General features: G+C 37.1%; 1 protein-coding gene across 1 annotated transcript in view; it reads left to right on the top strand.

Annotated features, from left to right (window-relative positions):
- The window catches only part of b3galt1b (UDP-Gal:betaGlcNAc beta 1,3-galactosyltransferase, polypeptide 1b), an 86,295-nt gene continuing 76,443 nt past the window's right edge, over positions 1 to 9,852 (top strand). The window contains exon 1 of the mRNA XM_084724090.1: positions 1 to 88. The gene's annotated coding sequence lies outside the window, so the exon portion shown is untranslated. The remainder of the gene's footprint in view (positions 89 to 9,852) is intronic.

Genomic DNA, 9,852 nt, shown 5'->3' with positions numbered 1-9,852 from the left:
ATAACAGTGCTGTAGGATGCTGGAGCAGAGCAGCAGCGTATCATCAGGACCACAAGTCAGAGTGGGATGGATGGAGACACTGACTGAGGTAGGACGTCTTTTCTCTCCGACATGATGCGCGTGCACCGCGTGCTACACTCCTCCTCTCTACAGTGCGATGTCCTGGCTCTACTTTTATTGTAATTTTTGCATCCTATCCGCAGATAAAAAAAATCTGTCCTTCCTGATTTGCGTGCGCTCAGCCGCAGGTTTTCGGGTGTCCCGGGTATTTGAGGGTCTTTGATCTGCGCCTCAGTCCGCTGCAGTTGTACCCGCCTGGGTCTCCAGTGATGCAGCTTTTTGACCACACGGTCCGGTTTGACAAGGGCCGTCACCTCTCTGCACTTACAAATGCGTAGGATGTCCAGAGAGAGGGGAGGTGCAGGTGGCCAAGTTACATATAGTATCTTATCAAACTTTAAACAGCTCTATTTATTCATCTAATGTGATTTTTCTTCTCGCAGAGTGCTGCTACGTCTCGGTACGCTGGGTCACATTACTTTGAAATGTAGTCAGTTACTGAATATAAATAGCTAGTTTTTAATTTAATGTAATTAGTAACGTAATCCACTGGATTGCATCCTAATATATTATCTAATCTGAGTACTTTTTGGATTTCTTCAAAAACAAATATTCTTTTTTTTCTGTTTAAACATCTCAAAACAATTTAAATGCCAATAAAATACATTTTTCATATTCAGCATGAACTTTATTTATATAATCCCTTTCAAAGCATAGAATGCAGCTTAAATGGAAGAAAAAAACAATATTTTATCATTGTATATTTTATTTTATAGATGCATATTTTATTCTGTTACTGTATATTTTATCTTACTTCTTTTTTTATTAAATTTTTCTCCCACATACTTGCACTTGTCTAACTGGTGTGACTATTAACATCTGGAATCTTGTAAAAATATAATAAAATCTGTATGAGATTTAAAAAAAAAAAAAAGATGACATCAGTAAAAATCAAGTAAATTATGATACATTTCATAAAATATAAACACATAAAATAATAAAAAAAAAATTAAAGGTTAAAAAAAAACAGATGTACTGTGGGATCCTGTTTCTTCAGATTTCTTAAATTGCGATATTTTTAAGACTTAGTCAATTAATTTAGTCAATTAATGCTTGTCAATTACCTAATTACACATTTTTCAAATGTAATTAGGTTGATTATCATCACTTATTTCTTGTAATTTGATTGCATAATTTCAATTACATGTAATCCATTACTAACCAAACCTGTTTATAAGGTAGCCTTGTATTTGATTTGAGAGAGAGTCATTCAGTTCATAGATAAATTAAAGAATCTCCAGCCTCAGGGTCCTTCCCTCAATAACTGTCAGCTTGCATAATTATTCTTTTTTATATTAATTATTATTTATTATAGGTCAATAATGAATGATGCTCAGTGAATCAGACTTTGATGTTACATCATGAGCTCACTAAATATTAAAAATTAAACTGTTTTGACATTTTCTGACAGTTAAATGCAACAACAAGGAGTTTTTAACTGGTTATAAAAGTCTCAATTTATTACTGACGCCTCTGTATGACCTACATAAGCAAATTAGATTTTTAGCGAGAAGACTGGCTGTTTCTGTTTATTCTTAATGGCTGCCACTGGGTCGGAGTTCTCCTTAAAATCAGATGAAGCGAGTGCGTGTTTACGTTTTCCCAGCCAAAGTTACAGGGAGTAGCACTTAAGCCACTTAAAAAGAAGCAGGAGGAGATTTTTATTTAGATAATTTGATAATTGTCAATTTGATAATTTGCATTGTATTTTGTGTCATTATGGTGGAAATACTACTGCCTACAGTTAGGGCCTGACGTAGAATACAATGCAATATGATATGACTTGATACGATACGATACGATACGATATGATAAGATATCATATGACTCGATACGATAAAATACAATACGATGTGACAAAACACAATATGATACGATATCATAAGAGACGAGACGATATGATATGACATGACACAATACGATTCGATACGACACAACACAATTCAATATACGATATAATACAATATGATACAATTCGATATGACATGACACAGTATGATACGATAGGATACGATACACTATGACATGATACAAGTCGAGTCGATACTTTACGATACAATACGATATGACATGAGACAATACGATACAATATGATATACTTTATTGTCCCCAGGGGGAAATTTGGCTTGGGTAGTAGTCCCGCCCCTTTTCACTCTGTGTTCCAGTAACAGTTGAGCTAGCTTGGTACCTCGGCCAATTTTCTCCTTTTCCTGTAAAGGCGACATAAAGGACCATGTCTTAAAGTTGGCAAATGTTAACAAAATGCTGGCTTGCTAGCTAGCTAATAATTGATCTAAATCAGCTAGCTACTTATTTAGCATTTTGCTAACATTAGCTAATTTAAGATGTGACTATGTGTTGCTTTTAAACGTTGTCCAACAACATCTGTAAACCCTCTTCAAAATCTGTTTTTCTTGTCAACATGGCGCCTAAGTACAGGGAAACAGGAAAGGAGAAAGGTAGCTGAGGTACAAAGCTTGCTCAACTGTCATTGGAGCACAAAGTGAAAAGGGGTGGGACTTAGGAAAGGTCAATACAGCAGTATGACAGAGACACAAGAACAGAAGATGTGTCAAATATTCTACGTGCCTGGCGAGATTAAAAAGTAAATGATACTTGCACGTCATAAAAATGAAGAATATGACCATAAAAACCATGAACTGTAGTTTGTAATGCATTAATTATTCATTTTGACTCTATGTTTCTCCCTTTGAGATCCATCTTTAATTCAATTATTATCGATTTCTGACGCCAGTTATTCTTCTTAAGGTACTACTACTTAAAATAGAAAACCTAACATAACCAGTCAATGTAAATGAAAATAATCAGACTTTCCTTTAAAGTTCAAAGTGAAGAGTGATTGTTCTCTCTGGAGGAGCTGTGTCTCTTCCTGCTGCCATTACTGGGACATTTCAGATCATTATCTGGATCAAATGCTAATGCTCTCCCTCATTCAGCCACATGATGGTTTCCATTACATGTCCATCTGCTGATACACTGACTAATGCTCCGTGCCAGACTGCACCTCTGTGTGCCTAGAAGCGTCTTTTTGTTTATTTTGCTTGCTTGCGGACGGAGCTTGTGCTTCTATACTATAAGTGCGTGTGTGTCTGTCTGTGCCCTGCTTACAGCGGCTGCTCTCACTAATCACATTCCTGCAAGGTGTAATTAGTCTAGGGAGTCTAAAGCCTTAATCCGCGGTTTAAGTGCACTGTATCTTTGCTTAGTCAGTGTTGCTGCTCTTGTTACTCTGGGCTTACATGTAGCATTTATTTAGATGTTGGTTAGTGTTGTTTGTATCCAGACTTTGTTTTAGATTACTTAGTATTGCTTCAAGGTGCCACGAGGAGTTTAAACTGGTCATGAAAGTCTTGATATGTTACTGATGCCTCAATATGACCTATATAAGTTAACAAGACTATCCAAGAGAATATTGGCTTTTTCTGCAGGTTCAACTTAAATGTTTCTTTCTCACCTGCCTTGTCAGGCATGTGGGTCAGAAATCTACTTGTTTGAAGTCAATTTTTACTCGTCCCTGTGAAAAAAAAAGGTTCATTAGTGGTTATAACATAAGAACAAAGACTGAGGATAATTGCATCTTCCATATAATGTCAGAAAATAGTCAAAAATGGCCATCCCAGTTTTTCTGAAAGTTCAAGGCGATGTCTTAAAATGTCCTGTTTCATTTAAAATCCAGATTAATATGATAATAAATGAAGAAAACCAGGACATTTCAATATCTGAGAGGCTGAAAACAGAACTTTCTGCCTTTTTGCATGAAAAACTACTTTAATGATTGAGTATCAAAATAGTTTAATTCTTTTTTACTACTTGCACCGTCAATCAAATGAGTTGCCAAATTTACTTGCCCGACATGGTGTTTCAACCATTATTGTTGAACCCTTTACAACCTATAACATTGAAACTTTGTTGGCCTTTTTCTTTAAACTAAAGTAAAAAGAGTAAAGAGAACAATGGCTACTAGGAGACATCTAGGCCAAATGTCTTGACTGTCAAGATGTGACCAGATTCCTCATACACATACTTTTATATACATTTATTAGCAATTATCAAATAGCCACAATGTTCTTAATATCATGTTTAATCTAAATGTCAGGAAAAAGGTGAAAAATGTCCATCCAGGTTTCTGGAAGTTCAAGGAGATGTCTTTAAATGTCCTGTTTTATCAGTACAAAACCCAAAGATATTCAGTTTAACATGATAATAAACGGAGGAAAGGAGGAAATCTCCACATTTGAGAGGCTGGAAACAGCGTTTTTGCTCTAAAAATTACTGAAACCATAAGTTATCCATTATTAATCAAAATATTTTAATAGTTTCATTCTTTTTTTACCACTCGCTCAGTCAGGCAAGTAAGTTGTGAGACTTTAATGCATGGCGTTTTACTTGCGGCCAAGCCTTACTGTTGAGCTCTGTTTCTGTATAGTTGATCTTAATGCCTGCCACAGGGCCGGTTTCTCCTTGAAATCAGATGAATCAAGCCTGCGTTTACATTTTCCCAGCCAAAGTTACAGTGAGTAGCATAATAGCTGTTAAAAAAAGAAGCAGGGGGAGACTTTTAATTAGATCACTTTATTTTTGACGCTATATGAAAGTTCCTCGTTGGAACTTTAAAGGTCTGTTGATTGGGAAAAAGTCACAGGTCTAGTTTTATCTGATAGAAATAGTAGGATTGTAAGAGAATATTGTTTAAAAACATTCTCTAAAATACCGTTACTCAATGCATGTTGTTTGTTTAGGTCTCTAATGGTTATTGCATCATGTCAAGACAATAGCACAGAGCAGCCTGGGCAGAGGCTCGCTAATAATAGGTTGACATGTGCACGGCTTCTTTTTCTCGCAGCGTTTCTGCTGCCAGCTCGTTCTCCTCTCTAAAAGCACAGCTTGACACATTCTTTACTAAGAAATGTGCAACATCTCCTGACCTATTTGAAAATGGGCAGAAGGCCACGTCGAATGGCAGCAACTTCGATAGAACTTATCCTCTCCTCCCCCACACACACACACACACACGCATATACACACCTAATGCAGCCTTTCCCTGGCAGCTTCACAATAAATAATTGGAGCAGAAATCGATGAGGAACAACTAAAATTATACATTACAGCGCAGGATTTGACATTAATGTCTTTTTTCAGTAATCTGCTTGCCAGAAGTCAATTTTTACTTGCCCCTGTACAAACTGATTATTAAATAACAACAGGGACTGAAGTTAATTGTTGCTTAATCTAAAGCAACATATGAACAGTCCCTCCAGGATTTCAAAGGCTTTTTAGGGATTGTTGCAGCCTAAAATTCCTGACTTTGAGGCAGCTTTTTTAAGGAATTTGTGATGCGTGTTGCAGTAGCTTTAGGCGTTTTTTTTATATAGTGAAATTGAGCTCAAACTCAGTCAAAGAGTAAGAACAAAAATATAAAATATTAAAGGGCACAGAACTTGTCAATAACAATGGCAAACTGCTCTTTTCAAAACCTGTCAAAATAATGAGAAAAAAGTCGGTTCACTGAAACACTGTTTTTTCCAAGGGAGTTTGGTTGAGCAAGAGAGATATAACAGCGATTTCCTGTCAGAAAAAGCTGTCAGATGGCAAAGTAAAGTGGTGAAAATATTCTAAAAATAGCGCGCACTTCAACTGATGTTAATTTTTTTCAGTGGACCATTATTGGGTGGCTAAAATACCTTTTGTTGCTGATCCTGTTCACAGCCGTTCATTGCTTAGCTTCTGTGCAGGCGCTCCTCTCTGCTTCTCCTAACTGCGTCTATGCTTACTGACATCTGCTGTACAATGACTCAATAAGCACCTCATACAACCCCTCATTAAATAATTTGAACTATCCCTTTAAAGTGAGATGGAGCAATGCCGCAAAAACAACTCAACAATCAGAAAAGTACTTTTTATGTGAAACTTTTACAGAGTGCAACAAAACTTACATAAGAGAATGAGGGAGACATCAATGAGGCCAGTCAGCCCCCGTAGTGCAAATAAAATCTGTCAAAAATAACTTAAAATACTTGTGTGACTGTACACAAAATGTTGCCGTTTGTTTCATCATTCATATATGAGATACTCTTGTAGACATAAGTTTATTTGTTGAGTTCAGCCCCTGTACAGCTGCTGTGTTGTGTGTTCCTCAGAAAGTTTGCTGTGCATATTGAAATGTTATGCAGTTTTTTTTGTTCTGATATCCTGCAGTTTAAGTTTTACTGGGCAGGGAGCTTAGATTATTGACTGAGAATAAACTGCTGTGTTTAATGAAAGGCACGCAAGAACCACAGGATGTTTGTTTTGGTGATGGTCATTTGCGCATACCACAATGGATATTTGCCTCAGGTAAATAATGATTAGGATATGATCTCTTGTCTTACCATATTGATCCTCAGACAACATTTTGGGATTGTGTCTATTGCGTTACTAAAGGAGAAGTGTTTTCCTTCCTTGCCTGCATGTGTTTTACTCTTAAATCTTCTATTTTTCTGGTATTTCAGCCTCCTGACAGTGTTCAGACTCTTTGCACTTTGGTAAACCCTCATCTCAGCTGTCTATAAAACTTATTTCAAACTAAAAACTCTTCATAATACAGTCGATAACTACAGTACTCACACTTTGCCATTTCAATAGCATGTTTTCCTCTTCATTTTCACATATAATGATGTATTGCAGATTGTAATGGTCTTGTAATTCTCTCCCCTACAGTGCAATAAGTGGCACTGGAGAATATGACTGAAGGGTTAATGGTGGCTTTTCTCATTAAGATGTTAGAAATCATATATGTACGCTCCACTGGTAGCAGTAATGGTTTTATGAGTTTGGTGATTCTCAGCTGTAGATTGTGTTTTTCGTTATCAATTGAAGTGATAGTTTGGGTTTTTGAAGTGGGACTGTGTGAGGTACTTGCATTACATATAGTAGATGGTGGTCCGCATGCTCCAAAAAGGCTCTAATTTGCTGTCAGACAGCCTTTTCTGTCAGGAAACTGCCATTACATGAGCCAAATATCGATCTTTCCAGACCAACCAAACTCCATAGAAAAAATTAGTAATTTTACCTGCAGAACACGAGAGCTGCTACTTTACTGCTGCCTCGATCTGTTAGTTTATTTATGTTATTATGTGACTTTGGTGAATCCAAACTCTCATTTTAAAATACTGAAGTCACACAATAACACCAAAAAACGAAGAGACCGAAGCAGCCGTAGACCAGCAGCTACTGTGTCTTGTGAGAAGAAATTACCAATTTTCTCTATGGAGTTTGGTTAGTTTGGAGAGGGTGATATTTAGCTTATACAATTAGAAAAGCTTGTCTGACAGCAAGGTAAAGAAATGAAAATGTGTTTAATATAGCACACATTTAGACTGAAATTGACTTTTCCTCCTCTCTGCTTCTCCAAACTGGGGATGTGCTGACCGCCATCTACTATAGGTAATATACTGTCTACACACAACCCCACGACAAATAATCCAAACTATCCCTTTAATCCACAGATTGATTTCTTGATCATTCTGTCTATTCAGGAAACGGCGTGACCACAGTTTCTTATCTTCAGATTGCTTGAACAATTAATTGATTATCAAAATCAAAAACAGCTCAACCCCGCATGCACACATAGTCTACTGCAGACTGTTCTGCTTTTTTGAATAAAAGTGTAATTATCACAAAGTAAGGGCAACATTATCAGATATCAGGGACTTGTAGAGCACTTGTTTTTATTGATTATCAGATAGTGAGCTGGATGGATGTAGACGTAGAAGAGGTTATTGGATTAGGCCGATCTATGGGGCCGTGAAGAAAGAGAGTTTGTGTGAGGGCAGGAGGGAGAGACAGGACTGAGGGGGAGGGGAGAGGGAGGGAGACTGCAGTGGATGAAAGGAGGTGAGAGGCTGAATGGATGTGAAGAGGGATGGATGAAGAGGGAAAGATGCAGGGTAAAAAAAAAAGGGGGGGGTGAAAGGGAGGGTAGGCTGACAAAACTTAGACAGGACAGGATGGATTGAGGGTAAGCAGGTCTGACAGGTGATAAAAATTATTCGAGGCAATGCACTGCTCCTTTACCAAAGTAAACCCACGTAACAGATAAACAGATATATGTGCATTTTCTTGATACAATCTAGATGTAGAATTAAAAATTTCAATGTTGTTTACTACATACTCATCGCTCGTACACAGAGGAACATCTTAAGAGCTTTTCCTCCTGGGAAAACAACCAAAATGGTTCAGAAGTGATGATTAGACCCCTTTCGCCTCAAATTATCTGTTGGCATTAAAGCTCGCTTTTTCTGTGTTTTGAAGAACCCAAGGCGATTACAGCCTCCATCGCACTTCCTATTCACAGCACCCAATTAAACACGCTTTCCAGTGGTAAAACATTTTTGTTTTGCTTCCTCAAACCACTGATCTGTCCAGTAAAATGAACAAGGTTTTCTGAATTGTTAGAATGGACTTTGGTGTTTGTAAGATTCCCTTAATTGTGAAAGTAACATTAATATTACAGATGCTTGTGTTATATTTACAAAAAGAACATAGCAGTTAAATTCCTCAAATCTGCTGAGATGTAAACATCCTTGTACTCTCTTTCAGGGGCTGTATGGGACAAAATTTTATATGAAACTAGAAGTAATTTTTTGCTTTACATTTAAATTTTATTTATTTATTGAGTTATATTCTTTCTTTTCTTTCATTCATTTCCTTTATTATCTTATCTTTTATAAGAGAATGGTGTCTGTATAGGTCTTTTACTGATTATCTTTAGATTACATTTGTATTTATACACCAGTAATCCCTATATTTATAAATCTACTCATGAATTGTGCATACTAGGCTCCAGTCTCAGTAAAAATGTTTGAATATAAAACAGCTCATTGATACCAGCCATGTCATGCTAGCTTGGCAGAAAGTTGGCTAAATAACACTCTAAAATAGGGCAAAATTTTAGCAAGAAAAAAACTGGCACGGCAGTTTTCAGAGGGATCCCTTGACGTCTCACCTCATGATATCCAAATGAAGACAGGTTCTCTAGGTACCCAAGAGTCTCCCCTTTACACACACTTTATGCTAATCCCATGCAGTGTTTTGGCAGAAACCATGCAGTTTTTTGCATGCCTTATAAATTTGTTTTGTTATTATGGCCTTTTCTATCTGAATATTTCTGCACGCTGGGGTCTCTGAGCAGTGTTGGAATTGCATAAACTGGACCTGACTGGAAGGCTGAGACTCTTGTGGATGCAATGAGCCCAGCAGTTTCCATAACAGCCATTTCATTATGTGAGACCGTTTTTTTTAACACCGGCATTGGTGTGTAAAGTGACCTGTCGTGACCTCTAGGATAATCACAGCTTCATGAAACGTCGCAGCCGCAAACTGGAGACCTGAGGCATTTAGAGGATGGATACGGTTGACGATTGGCAGATAAAGGCGTTAAAACGTGATATCAGCATCGGCTCAAAATGCTGATATTTCTGATATTATGTGCATGTGGCTCAAATACGTCTGCAGTGTTTAGGTTTTTGAAGCGTCAGAAATGGATAATGAAGTTGCTTTTTTCAATACTTGATCAGCGTTGGCCATGTGAGGAGGAGCCAAATCATATTCCTTCAACACTACAAATTTAATTGTCCATTTTAAACACCCCCTCCAGTGAAAATCACGTTTTTAACCATTAACGTGTCCATGTGGTGTTTTTATATTTTACAAGACATATCAGGAGTGAAATAA

Source organism: Lutjanus erythropterus, chromosome 8 (assembly GCF_056507025.1).
Source record: "Lutjanus erythropterus isolate fLutEry1 chromosome 8, fLutEry1.hap2, whole genome shotgun sequence".
NCBI classification, from domain to species: Eukaryota; Metazoa; Chordata; class Actinopteri; order Lutjaniformes; family Lutjanidae; genus Lutjanus; species Lutjanus erythropterus.
This window is presented reverse-complemented; position numbering and strand designations above follow the sequence as displayed.